Source organism: Ranitomeya imitator, chromosome 8, assembly GCF_032444005.1.
Source record: "Ranitomeya imitator isolate aRanImi1 chromosome 8, aRanImi1.pri, whole genome shotgun sequence".
NCBI lineage: Eukaryota > Metazoa > Chordata > Amphibia > Anura > Dendrobatidae > Ranitomeya > Ranitomeya imitator.
In genome coordinates this window covers 165,891,862-165,906,917 of record NC_091289.1, presented here as the reverse complement: position 1 = coordinate 165,906,917, position 15,056 = coordinate 165,891,862, and the positions used below count along the sequence as shown (strand labels likewise).

Below are 15,056 nucleotides of genomic sequence, written 5' to 3'. Positions count from 1 at the left end.
GATTAAAGAAGAACCACAAAGCGGATTTCTTTACCATATGGATCACTGTAATCGGTATTACAGCGCCATTCCAGCTATGTTTTTTTCTGTACATTACAAAAATCGTCGACAGGTTCTCTTTAAAATCTCATATTCCTTATTTCCAACGTAAACGCATGAGGTTTTTTTTTTTGCAGTGTTTCACTTTGTAGGAATCTTTTTTTTTTTTTTTTTTTTTTAAATTTTTTATTTATTTATTTTTTATTCTAAAGAACAACAATACCTAGAAGTATCAGTAAGTAAATTACACTGCCAGGCAGTTAAAATAAGATTCTCACTGCAAGATATCATCTGTGACTTCAGTTATATGGCATGTTATGTCTACGCACAGTTGTTGTTTTACATACAGAGGAGGTGACCTGTCCAATGATCCGGACACATGTTTTGTGCAATTAACTGTGTCAACATGAGAGCTGCTGTACTAACATCACTACTAGGCTGCTTGACCTGGTTTTTATGGGTGTTAATACACTTATTTCATCTCCTTAGAAGAATGCATTTCAAGTCTCCTTTGGGGCTTGTTGCAGTTTTCTGAGGATACAGCTGCCGGAGTAATCAGTAGTCATTGTCTTCCTCCTAAATATCAGGTCAGCAGCTTCATACTGCACATGTAATACGTTCTGTACATATATAATCATCACGTCAAGGGACGAAAACCTCAATGGAACCCACATGTGATCCAAGTAAACAATGGCTTTCCCTAAAGCTCAATCCCCAGTCTTTTTATAACCCAAAGTATGTTGGTAACGTCAATAAATCATTTAGGGGCTAGTGTTATCAGTCATATACCTGGCGGCGTCCGTCATATACCTGGCAGCGTCCTTCATATACGTTTTGCTAATTAATCCCCCCCCAAATTCTGTTGTCCCAAGTTATTAGCTTTGTAAATAAGTTGATGAAGCATTATACGATTGTTCCCGAGAATATACCTCTATTATTTACTGACATACCGTACGTAAAGGTTCCATAAAGACTGGGAATTGATCTTTGGGAACGCTGTCGATCTATACACATTCTACTTAATTACATTGAGGAAGAGCTTAAAATGGGTTAAAATCAGAATTTTAGGTTCACAGTTAATGAGCAAACTGATCAATCAACCCACGGATACAATTGTTAATTACTTCTTGATACTTGGCAGAACATTTCGTTGTCACAGATGGCCAGCCATTGGTGGACGGACATTGAACCCATGCTCTTTCCCAGTACAGGTTCTTGTTGCCTGCCGTTTTATCCGTTTGTTTTTGCCATAATATCCCTGATGAATTTTTGCAGTGATACTCCCCGGCTTTTACTGTAGTTTACGATAAATGATTTAATTTCTAAAACAAACTTGGATGAATTTTCATCTCCCAGGACCGTGCACCTGAAATATTCACAAGTGCAGGTTCTCGCCCTCCCTGGGGGTTTTGGCGATATCTCGGCACATCCGCTGAGATCGGTGATTGGCTGCAGCGGTGATGCGCGCTGTCAACCTGTCGTCACCACTGCAGCCAAAACGCCTAAGGAGTCTGCGCTGGCCCCGGGGAGGGTGATTACCTGCTCAGTTTGTTAGTTTAGGGACTTTATAGCATTTTTGGGTCCACTTTCCTGAAGTTCTAAACAACTTTCTTGAAAGGGTTATTAGAAGGAAGGATTGGGGGGGTGAATTGCATAATCTTGTAGGTCTCCTCCAGGAGGCGGTTTCCCGAAGCCTCGAGTATCCGCCGTCCTCTTATGAGAAATATTAATGTGTCTAAACACTTGACATCATTGGTCTTGTGATGGTGTTTTTCGGAGTTGTGCTTGGCTCTCAGGCGGCGCGCTAATGTCTTCTTCACATGTCTGCATTTAATATTCTTCTCCAGGGAAAGCTGAAAGCTGCAAGTCTGAAGTGTAAGTGAATCTCGTGATAGATCCGGCGCTGGCATAGTGCGCACATTGTTTGGTCTTCGTGCGCATCCTGAGCTGACGGTCAGCAGATGCAAATATTTCTTCACGTTATTTTGTGGAATAATGATAATCCTTCCAGTGTCTGCTTTAAATGTGTAGTTAATCAATCCGTGCTATTCCAGGGCATTCTGGAAGTTGTGGTACATCGGCAAACCATAGTACGCACCCGGTTTCTGTTTTACAAATGAGAATCTGAAAGCCTTTGTACAATATTTCCAGGACTGTTTGCATGTTTTACTTTGGATGTTTTTATACTGTGTATTTTTGGTTTACCTTTAACTGTATTTGTTTTTTGTTTTACCCCTGGACTGATCTAAAATACTAATGTACAATAGTTTTCTATATGTTTTGATCCGTTTTCTAAGTTGCCACTTTATACTTACTAACAACAGCACCATTGTTTAAATCATGTCCTCGTATTTCCAAAAAAGCAACTTTTGGGCAGGATTTCCGTAAATGACAACACTTTTTGGCTTGGGACAAACACAAATTTTCAAGAATTATTTCCCCCAAATTTCCATTTCAGGCTTTATAAATCATGGACTTCTGGCAACTATGCGTCGGTATTCATGTAGACGTCCGTGTTCCATGGGAAGAACACAGCCATTATGTCCAAATAGTAATGCAATTTGCAAATCAAAATCGCACATTTTAAATCAATGGATCCGTGAGAAAAAAACAAACTGCACATGGATGCCATCAGAGTTCTGTTATATGGTTTAATGGGTAGGAAAAGCGTGCATACTTATTTTTGTTGCACTGATGATAAAAACAGAAGCGCGTACCAAAAATATATAAAAATAGGATCCAACGCCCTTCGACAATTGGATCCAACTTGCAGTTTTTGTTCTATATGTAAAAACTACCGGACGACTAAAGTAAAAGATAAACTTTTAGACATGGATACCTTTCAGATCAGGCCAATAGTATGGTCTCGTCATATGTTTGCTTGTGGGTGATGGTGCGAGACTGTCCGGGGGTGATGGTGCGGGACTGTCCGGGGGTGGTGGTGCGGGACTGTCCGGGGGTGGTGGTGCGGGACTGTCCGGGGGTGGTGGTGCGGGACTGTCCGGGGGTGGTGGTGCGGGACTGCCCGGGGGTGGTGGTGCGGGACTGCCCGGGGGTGGTGGTGCGGGACTGTCCGGGGGTGGTGGTGCGGGACTGTCCGGGGGTGACGGTGCGGGACTGTCCGGGGGTGACGGTGCGGGACTGTCCGGGGGTGACGGTGCGGGACTGTCCGGGGGTGACGGTGCGGGACTGTCCGGGGGTGACGGTGCGGGACTGTCCGGGGGTGACGGTGCGGGACTGTCCGGGGGTGACGGTGCGGGACTGTCCGGGGGTGACGGTGCGGGACTGTCCGGGGGTGACGGTGCGGGACTGTCCGGGGGTGACGGTGCGGGACTGTCCGGGGGTGACGGTGCGGGACTGTCCGGGGGTGACGGTGCGGGACTGTCCGGGGGTGACGGTGCGGGACTGTCCGGGGTGCGGGACCGTCCGGGGTGCGGCTGATTAATCCTGTCTGTCACGGTGGCTCATGTAGTAACTTGCTGTTTACCCAAACTGAAACTGAGTGAGTATTGCTGTGATTTGCCCTGCCCATCTGACACCAATTAGTCACCAAACATTGCTAATTATTGAGGAGACATGCCAGGGATGTCTTCAATTACTCATATTTCCATTTCAGTTCTCAGCCAAAATACTTTGGGGTTTTAGTTTCTTGTAAACTGTATTAGTCCACGGGCTGCCGACTGATGAAGACCATGGCAGGTGACGGGACATTGGGCCGGGAAAGGGAAACAAGAAAATGAATGGACCACTAACCTGCTACTGGCCGTATCTCTGTATCCACAAATTACAAATTTTATTCCAAATATTTACAAATCAGTACAAATATTGGGGGAAATGTACACAGAGCTGTAATGAACCGAAGTACATAATTGACAATAAAATTGTAAACTGAGGCCGTAGTTTGGTAAGAAATGGCAAAAGTTCATTTTAATTAAAAAGAATCATCTGTTTTACATGTGGGTGTCTGTATTAGACTGAAATGTGCAAAATATTTGCGCTAAGTCTGTACGCTCACAAACATAAACGTGTTTGTTTATTTTTGCCTGGAAGCTGTTCCTATTTGTGCATGGGACAAACACCCCACTGAAGACATTACTGTAGTTTTGTGTTTTTGGTACGGGACGAGCCCGGGTGTGAGAACATAGGTGCTAGTATGGAGCGCCGGAGAGGAAATGGGCGAGCGCTGACCGTTACGTGCGTATAAAAGCTCCTGTGTCTCTCCAGCCGGGACTGGAAAAAGTAGCCAGTCTGACCAGTATGAGCAAAATTATGTCTGGATCTTCATTCTGTAATTACGGTACTTATTTTTTTGTTTAATGGATTTATGTTGAAATGTATCAAGAATAACTTGCTTCCTTCTGACTTTGATGTATGGGCTCCGAAGTGCCAAAAAGATAAATAGATTTGTGTTCCTTTATAATGATAGAAAAATGAAATGACCGAGTGGAGTGGTAGCTCCAGTTAGGATCTGTAGTTAGGAAATGGGTGGGCCGCTGCCTCTTTGTAAAGGACTTTGAGGATCTCTGATCTGCCAGAAAGTGTGTGGCCACATTAGTCATCCGCGGGGATGAATGAGCGGAATATAGCGTGCGGCGAGCGTTGGCAGGATATCGCTCCTGACACCAATTGTTCCAATAAATGAAAGAAAAGAATCCACCTATTCACTTTTGCACTAGGTGTTCTGTGCCTTTATCGAAAGTAACCTGATGTCCCGTCTCATGAATACATCGATTCCTGGCTCTTACTTGGATAAAAGCCATTTTCACCAACTTGTCAATCAAAGACAGGAGGTGTCATGAGAGCGATGTAGCCAGTGCAACCTTGTAATGCAGATTAAGAGGCACAAAATGACTGTTCAAACCAAGCACAGGCCCTGGCGTGGCCGAGGAGGTCAGTGCACCTGCCCAGCTAATTGTTTTCCATCTATCCCCACTTCTATAAAGCCACCGCTGCCCATAAAGGAAGAGGAGTTTATGTAGATGGAAAGCAGCGGTGGAGAGGTGCACTGTTTGCTCAGTCAAGAGTGCACCGAGACCTGTGCTTGGTTTGAACAGTCGTTTTTTTGGTGTCCGATTCCAATTAAGCAAACATCGAAGTACTACTTCTTATTGAAGCTTGCGGCCGTTCTTGAGTTAACATTTTTGTTTTCATTATTGTTTACAAGTCGTTGCCTTGGAGACCGACCACTTCTGCTAGACATGCACAGTGCTTAGAAGCTTTTTTTATTTTATTTTATAGCTTGAAGGCATTGTTTTGACTCTCACTGCAATCACTGGTGGGGTCATAGTTCCTAATCCTGGCCCGCTTCTGCGCAGTGCTTACAAGATAGACCGCAGCGGTGGTCGGTCTCCTAGGCAACGCATTGTAAATTTAAAAAAAGTTAATATCTCAAGAACTGTTACAAGTTTCAGTAACCTTTTAAAGAAAACGTATATTGAAGTAATTTTCTCAGAGGGGAAACAAAAATCTGCTTACCCCGCCATGCACAGATACTATTTTATTACTATTTTTGGAGGCATTTACATGTCCCGTTATGGGTAAACCATCTGATTACACCCTGAGAACAGTATATTCTCCCGCCGGACTCATGAAATCCTATCTGGACGTGTTTTCACTTCTCACAATATTGTGATTGACAAGTCGCTGGGATGCGGTGCTGTATTATATCCGATATTGATCGCGGGGAGATGATTGAGCAGAGCTTATCCTGCGCTGCTCGGATTATTTTCCAGTAGTGGTTATGTGGGGGCAGCGATCACTTATGGCACCTGCAGTAGTCGGAGCTGTTACGTTGTGGCCATTGTATGGATGATCCCGGATAGATGTTGTTCCTCCACCTCCTGGTGTGCGATCCTGGGCTCTTATTATTATTATTATTATTATTCCTGGGGACATCTGCTCCGCTGTGTGATCCTCGGCGGGGGGCCGCTTCCTGCAGCCGCTCTTACCACCGACGCAGCTGTACTAATATAACAATCCGCTGTCACTTGGGAAATTGAACTTTTGGGTCACTCCCATGTGAAGATCAATTCGTATTAATCTCGTGCTTTAGTTTGTGGCTGCATCAATTGCTTTGTTTTTGGCATAAATGTTAAAGGGGCTGCCTGCATTATCGTCACTGTCCCCATTGGGGATCTAATCTAGATCCCCTATCAGCATGTCCTTGGAGTGTGGGAGGAAACCCAGCAAACACGGGGAGAACAAACATCCTCAGTGTATACTTAATGCACAGGGGTATGCCTTATCCTCAAGACTCCGATACCCAGATGATAGTCCTGAGTAACAAAGGGGGGGGGCGGGGGGGGTAGTCTGAACCAGGCAAATTAAAAAAAAAAATAAAATGAAAGGGGTTTTCCCGCTAGCATACATGCATGCTGTTAAACAGAAATATTTTAGAAAAAAGTGATTATTTCATTTGGAAATGCATCTTTCCAAGGTTCTTGTCTTTGCAGATGTCAGTGTTGCTCTTCTTTTTTGCAAACTCCATTTCCCATGGTAATGTCTCACACTTCTATTCTGATTGCTCTTCCGTCACTTCCCTGCACAGTCCTGTTTGTTCTGATGGGGACCTGCTGGTTTTCACTGGTTTATGCAGGAAGCTTTTACCCTCTGCATCAGTGGGGTCTGTGGAGGACCCATCACGGCCCCCAACCGTTAAGTTATAAAAGATGTGAGTTCTATAATTACATTTTTGCACCATGATCTTATACCAAACTTTATATAATTCCACAACACTTGACCATGGATTTCTCGATCGCTTGCACTACCTATGTGGTGCAGTGTATCAGGCATCATACCTGTCACCATTCTCTTGATGTGCAGCTGATTCTTAAAGGGATTATCCACTACTTGGACAACACTTAACTAAGGTGATCCTGCTCACCTGCCATATCTGCACCGCTCCAGTGATGTTAGCGCAGGGCCTTTCATGGCTTACATGGTATTTTCATGATCCAATAGTGGCTTCTGATTGGCTGCTGGATTCATGTGACCTAACAATGTCTTGCCCTGGCGCCAATATCACTGGAACAGTGCTGGTAAGGGAGCTCAGTATATGTTGTTTTTTTCTTTTACAAGGGGGATTACCGGTATTTTAGTTAAAAGGGAGGTGTTCAGGTAGTGGATAACCTCTTTAAGTTGCATTTACACAACATGGTTATCATACAGTCTAAACAGACTATTGATTACCTGACAAAGGAGTAAAACTCTTGACTGTCAGGTGAAATGATATTCTTCCTTGCATAGTCCTGTTTGTTCTGATGGGGACCTGCTGGTTTTCACTGGTTTATGCACAAAGCTTTTACCCTCTGCATCAGGGGGGTCTGTGGAGGACCCATCACGGCCCCCAACCGATAAGCACAACAGATCATTGTTCTCAGCCGTGGATCACCGTCAGATCCTGTGATGCAGCCCGTGCCCACTTATTGGTGGATTATAGATCATTCAGTGCACATCTAAAGTGCGATCTGCTGTTATATGACCGCTGATCAGGAAACAAGACAACTATAGGCATAAATGGATCCTTAGGTCTGACCTCTGATCATGTCGCGGGCTAGCTGATGTCCTGACAATGATGGGTTCAGTTCCTGCCCTCCATCATACCTATTAGATTCCGTTATTCACCCCGGGATGAACAGCCGTGATGGGCGCTCTTATCTCTTCCCCTGCTGATGGCGCAGGATAAGCTTCTGGGCTGTGCCACCTCTGTGCCCTACGTGTATGGCGCTGTTCAGGAAGGGGTTAAGCATCATGCATTGTATAAAGCCCCCATGTATGTCATTAATTTTTTTTTGCTTTATTATTTTTAAACAATTGCAACTTTTTAATATTTTTACTACTTTAGTCTCGGTTAAATACAGATAAAGAATATCACAAATCACATAGAAAAGTCCAATAGTAAACTTTCTTGCTGGCGCTGTGCACAAGGCTGTGGAATAATCGATCAGATTACTGTCGTTCAGTATGTAAATGCTTTATGTGACTAAAGGAGGATGTGTAATACTCCCTTCTATCATGTCTGTGCTAGTAGGAGATCCCAGAAAGAGCCGAGTGTATCAGTGTTTAATTCCAATATTTTGACAATCCCTTAAATCCATCTCTATGGCTCCTTTGTCTCCTCTTTCTGCCTCCTCCTTTTTGCTGCTGGAGCAGTGAATAAACCCGCTCAACCGGCCCGGGGCTGAACCCTGCAGTGATGGGTCACCAAGGGATTTCTCACGAGAGTATTACAATTTTCGGGTGTGTCTGCAGTGTCGTTCTGTAATGAAGTTATATCACGGCCAGGAACGCTGCAGCTTTAGTTTGGCTTTACCCAGGGTCTCAATGCCACGTAAATCCCATTATCCCACTCTATCCTTCACATGGGCTATAACTTTACACCCCTGACAAATCTACCCTAAAAAAAACCCTTTTCTTGTGGATAATGGAATGTGTCCCAATCCCATGGCACTACTGCAGCAGAATCCGTCACATTTTGCCAGGGCTGTGTGCACATGTTGTTTCTTGCTGCTTTTTTTTAATATCACTGCAGGTTTGTCACAAAAACTGAAGGGTCTTCTGATTCCAGCCAAGTTAGTAAGAATCCTGAAGTTTCATGCTCACATTTCTTATTTTTTTCTTTGCAGATTTATATCTGCCGCTTGTCACTTCTGACTGCTGGGGATCTGCACCGATCGGCAGAACAGAGAACTTACATCCTCAACTTTCACATGCTCAGCCACTGTTTTTTTTGGGGTCTGTCAAGCGCTGCGCGTGGCTTTTTCCGGCAGGTCCATAAAGAATGAATGGGCATCTTATCTGCTGCTTGATTTTGTAACTGGGATAAAAATTTCCTGTTTTCCACTGATCAGTAAGTGATCACTGTGTATAGGTAATGATCATTAAGTGATCACTGTGTATAGGTGATGATCAGTAAGTGATCACTGTGTATAGGGGATGATCACTTACTGATCACTGTGCATAGGTGATGATCAGTAAGTGATCACTGTGCATAGGTGATGATCAGTAAGTGATCACTGTGTATAGGGGATGATCAGTAAGTGATCACTGTGTATAGGGGATGATCAGTAAGTGATCACTGTGTATAGGGGATGATCAGTAAGTGATCACTGTGTATAGGGGATGATCAGTAAGTGGTCACTGTGTATAGGGGATGATCAGTAAGTGATCACTGTGTATAGGTGATGATCAGTAAGTGGTCACTGTGTATAGGTGATGATCAGTAAGTGATCACTGTGTATAGGTGATGATCAGTAAGTGATCACTGTGTATAGGTGATGATCAGTAAGTGATCACTGTGTATAGGTGATGATCAGTAGGTGATGATCATTAAGTGGTCACTGTGTATAGGTGATGGTCAGTAAGTGATCACTGTGTATAGGTAATGATCATTAAGTGATCACTGTGTATAGGTGATGATCAGTAAGTGATCACTGTGTATAGGGGATGATCACTTACTGATCACTGTGCATAGGTGATGATCAGTAAGTGATCACTGTGCATAGGTGATGATCAGTAAGTGATCACTGTATAGGGGATGATCAGTAAGTGATCACTGTGTATAGGGGATGATCAGTAAGTGATCACTGTGTATAGGGGATGATCAGTAAGTGATCACTGTGTATAGGGGATGATCAGTAAGTGGTCACTGTGTATAGGGGATGATCAGTAAGTGATCACTGTGTATAGGTGATGATCAGTAAGTGGTCACTGTGTATAGGTGATGATCAGTAAGTGATCACTGTGTATAGGTGATGATCAGTAAGTGATCACTGTGTATAGGTGATGATCAGTAAGTGATCACTGTGTATAGGGGATGATCAGTAAGTGATTACTGTGTATAGGGGATGATCAGTAAGTGATCACTGTGTATAGGTGATGATCAGTAAGTGATCACTGTGTATAGGGGATGATCAGTAAGTGATTACTGTGTATAGGGGATGATCAGTAAGTGATTACTGTGTATAGGTGATGATCATTAAGTGATCACTGTGTATAGGTGATGATCAGTAAGTTGTCACTGTGTATAGGTGATGATCAGTAGGTGATGATCATTAAGTGGTCACTGTGTATAGGTGATGGTCAGTAAGTGATCACTGTGTATAGGTGATGGTCAGTAAGTGATCACTGTGTATAGGTGATGATCAGTAAGTTGTCACTGTGTATAGGTGATGATCAGTAGGTGATGATCATTAAGTGGTCACTGTGTATAGGTGATGGTCAGTAGGTGATGATCATTAAGTGGTCACTGTGTATAGGTGATGGTCAGTAAGTGATCACTGTGTATAGGTGATGGTCAGTAAGTGATCACTGTGTATAGGTGATGGTCAGTAAGTGATCACTGTGTATAGGTGATGATCATTAAGTGATCACTGTGTATAGGTGATCAGTAAGTGGTCACTGTGTATAGGTGATGATCAGTAAGTGATCACTGTGTATAGGGGATGATCAGTAAGTGATCACTGTGTATAGGTGATGATCAGTAAGTGATCACTGTGTATAGGTGATGATCAGTAAGTGATCACTGTGTATAGGTGATGATCAGTAAGTGATCACTGTGTATAGGTGATGATCAGTAAGTGATCACTGTGTATAGGTGATGATCAGTAAGTGATCACTGTGTATAGGTGATGATCAGTAAGTGATCACTGTGTATAGGTGATGATCAGTAAGTGATCACTGTGTATAGGTGATGATCAGTAAGTGATCACTGTGTATAGGTGATGATCAGTAAGTGATCACTGTGTATAGGTGATGATCAGTAAGTGATCACTGTGTATAGGTGATGATCAGTAAGTGATCACTGTGTATAGGTGATGATCAGTAAGTGATCACTGTGTATAGGTGATGATCCCTATGTGATCACTGTGTATAGGTGATGATCCGTGAGTGATCACTGTGTATAGGTGATGGCTTGTTTTCACTGGACAACCCCTTTTAAGAATTTCTCCAAACACATATTTGATATGTTATAACCCTGATATAAGCTATAAACATTATATGGGCAAGATGCAAATGAGCGAATTTTGGCCCAGAGTTTGCAGTTTTACATCCTTGGCTGTATTGTACACTGTTTATGTGCTAAACTCTACAGATTGATCTTCCCATATATGTCACTGGATGGAGCAAGCAATGCTAAGAAATCTGTCTATTTGGCTGTGTGGTGATGCAGTGCTATGCATGGTCCCAATAAAAGTAATAATGTATGCGGGGTCTTTGTCATGCGAATGTCAAACATGTGTACAAGGATCATACTGTACCTCCTTGTGCCTACAATTTTATGCATTACATATAAATGTGTGCAAATTGTCTCTTCAGAGAGGAAGAGGACTAGAACTCTAGTGCCACCTATTGGAAGTAGCAATCCTAACAGTCAATGTTGACCCTTTAACGAGGCTTGTCACATGACTTAGGATAATAGCCAAACCAGAATCTCAATTTGCAGACACTGTGTTTCGGGGTACTGCCCCTCGTCAGTGCAAAGTGGAGATCTGGTTTGGCCGATTGAGAGGCGTCTGACCGGGATCCAAGAAGTATCGTTTCTCCTTGTGGAGAGTGACATGATTAGCATGTCGAGGTGAGGAGACTTTAACCCCTTTCTGCCATTAGACGTACTATTGCGTCCATGTGGGGTGGGCTTTACTTCCCAAGGACGCAATAGTACGTCATATGCGATCGGCAGCGCTCACGGGGGGAGCGCCGCCGATCGCGGCCGGGTGTCAGCTGTTTATCGCAGCTGACATCCGGCACTATGTGCCAGGAGCGGTCACGGACCGCCCCCGGCACATTAACCCCCGGCACACCGCGATCAAAGATGATCGCGATGTGCCGGCGGTACAGGGAAGCACCGCGCAGGGAGGGGGCTCCCTGCGGGCTTCCCTGAGCCCCCCGCAGCAACGCGATGTGATCGCGTTGCTGCGAGGGTCTCACCTCCCTCCCTGCTCCCTCCAGCCCCGGATCCAAGATGGCCGCGGATCCGGGTCCTGCAGGGAGGGAGGTGGCTTCACAGAGCCTGCTCAGAGCAGACACTGTGAAGGCTGCAGCGCTGCATGTCAGATCAGTGATCTGACAGAGTGCTGTGCAAACTGTCAGATCACTGATCTGTGATGTCCCCCCCTGGGACAAAGTAAAAAAGTAAAAAAAAAAAATTTCAAATGTGTAAAAAAAAAAAATTAAAAAAAATATTCCAAAATAATGAAAAAAAAATAAAAATATTATTCCCATAAATACATTTCTTTATCTAAATAAAAAAAAACAAAACAATAAAAGTACACATATTTAGTATCGCCGCGTCCGTAACGGCCCGACCTATAAAACTGGCCCACTAGTTAACCCCTTCAGTAAACACCGTAAGAAAAAAAAAAAGAGGCAAAAAACAACGCTTTATTATCATACCGCCGAACAAAAAGTGGAATAACACGCGATCAAAAAGACAGATATAACTAACCATGGTACCGCTGAAAACGTCATCTTGTCCCGCAAAAAACGAGCCGCCATACAGCATCATCAGCAAAAAAATAAAAAAGTTATAGTCCTGAGAATAAAGCGATGCAAAAATAATTATTTTTTCTATAAAATAGTTTTTATCGTATAAAAGCGCCAAAACATAAAAAAATGATATAAATGAGGTGTCGCTGTAATCGTACTGACCCGAAGAATAAAACTGCTTCATCAATTTTACCAAACGCGGAACGGTATAAACGCCTCCCCCAAAAGAAATTCATGAATAGCTGGTTTTTGGTCATTCTGCCTCACAAAAATCGGAATAAAAAGCGATCAAAAAATGTCACGTGCCCGAAAATGTTACCAATAAAAACATCAACTCGTCCCGCAAAAAACAAGACCTCACATGACTCTGTGGACCAAAATATAGAAAAATTATAGCTCTCAAAATGTGGTAACGCAAAAAATATTTTTTGCAATAAAAAGCGTCTTTCAGTGTGTGACGGCTGCCAATCATAAAAATCCGCTAAAAAACCCGCTATAAAAGTAAATCAAACCCCCCTTCATCACCCCCTTAGTTAGGGAAAAATTAAAAAAATGTATTTATTTCCATTTTCCCGTTAGGGCTAGGGTTAGGGCTAGGGTTAGGGCTAGGGTTAGGGCTAGGGTTAGGGCTAGGGCTAGGGTTAGGGCTAGGGTTAGGGCTAGGGTTAGGGCTAGGGTTAGGGCTAGGGCTACAGTTTGGGTTGGGGCTAAAGTTACAGTTAGGGTTTAGATTACATTTACGGTTGGGAATAGGGTTGGGATTAGGGTTAGGGGTGTGTCAGGGTTAGAGGTGTGGTTAGGGTTACTGTTGGGATTAGGGTTAGGGGTGTGTTTGGATTAGGGTTTCAGTTATAATTGGGGGGTTTCCACTGTTTAGGCACATCAGGGGCTCTCCAAACGCGACATGGCGTCCGATCTCAATTCCAGCCAATTCTGCGTTGAAAAAGTAAAACAGTGCTTCTTCCCTTCCGAGCTCTCCCGTGTGCCCAAACAGGGGTTTACCCCAACATATGGGGTATCAGCGTACTCAGGACAAATAGGACAACAACTTTTGGGGTCCAATTTCTCCTGCTACCCTTGGGAAAATACAAAACTCGGGGCTAAAACATATTTTTTGTGGGAAAAAAAAGATTTTTTATTTTCACGGCTCTGCGTTACAAACTGTAGTGAAACACTTGGGGGTTCAAAGCTATCACAACACATCTAGATGAGTTCCTTAGGGGGTCTAGTTTCCAAAATGGTGTCACTTGTGGGAGGTTTCTACTGTTTAGGTACATTAGGGGCTCTGCAAATGCAATGTGACACCTGCAGACCATTCCATCTAAGTCCTCATTCCAAATGGAGCTCCTTCCCTTCCGAGCCCTCCCATGCGCCCAAACAGTGGTTCCCCCCCACATATGGGGTATCAGCGCACTCAGGACAAATTGGACAACAAATTGTGGGGTCGAATTTCTCCTGTTACCCTCGGGAAAATACAAAACTGGGGGCTAAAAAATAATTTTTGTGGGAAAAAATTTTTGTTTTATTTTTACGGCTCTCCATTATAAACTTCTGTGAAGCCCTTGGTGGGTCAAAGCGCTCAGCACACATCTAGATAAGTTCCTAAGGGGGTCTACTTTCCAAAATGGTGTCACTTGTGGGGGGTTTCAATGTTTAGGCACATCAGTGGCTCTTCAAACGCAACATGACGTCCCATCTCAATTCCTGTCAATTTTGCATTGAAAAGTCAAACGGCGCTCCTTCCCTTCCGAGCTCTCCCATCCGCCCAAACAGTGGTTTACCCCCACATATGGGCTATCAGCGTACTCAGGACAAATTGTACAACAACTTTTGGGGTCCAATTTCTTCTCTTACCCTTGGGAAAATAAAAAATTGGGGGCGAAAAGATAATTTTTGTGAAAAAATATGATTTTTTATTTTTACGGTTCTACATTATAAACTTCTGTGAAGTACTTGTTGGGTCAAAGTGCTCACCACACCTCTAGATAAGTTCCTTAGGGGGTCTACTTTCCAAAATGGTGTCACTTGTGGGGGGTTTCAATGTTTAGCCACATCAGGGGCTCTCCAAACGAAACATGGCGTCCCATCTCAATTCCAGTCAATTTTGCATTGAAAAGTCAAATGGCACTCCTTCGCTTCCGAGCTCTGCCATGCGCCCAAACAGTGGTTTACCCCCACATGTGGGGTATTGGCATACTCAGGACAAATTGTACAACAATGTTTGGGGTCCATTTTCTCCTGTTACCCTTGGTAAAATAAAACAAATTGGAGCTGAATTAAATTTTTTGTGAAAAAAAGTTAAATGTTCATTTTTATTTAAACATTCAAAAAATTCCTGTGAAGCACCAGAAGGGTTAATAAACTTCTTGAATATGGTTTTGAGCACCTTGAGGGGTGTAGTTTTTAGAATGGTGTCACACTTGGGTATTTTCTATCATATAGACCCCTCAAAATGACTTCAAATGAGATGTGGTCCCTAAAATAAAATGGTGTTGTAGAAATGAGAAATTGCTGGTCAACTTTTAACCCTT

General features: G+C 43.4%; 1 protein-coding gene across 8 annotated transcripts in view; it reads left to right on the top strand.

Annotated features, from left to right (window-relative positions):
• RALGPS2 (Ral GEF with PH domain and SH3 binding motif 2) overlaps positions 1-15,056 on the top strand; it is a 145,169-nt gene that overhangs the window by 16,017 nt on the left and 114,096 nt on the right. For 2 of the 8 annotated variants that reach the window (XM_069737773.1, XM_069737768.1), the window contains exon 1: positions 1,791-1,914. The exons of 5 other annotated variants lie outside the window; for them this stretch is intronic. The gene's annotated coding sequence lies outside the window, so the exon portion shown is untranslated. Of the gene's footprint in view, positions 1-1,770; positions 1,915-15,056 lie in introns of those variants that run through there. One more of the 8 variants, XM_069737775.1, reaches the window with a different exon arrangement.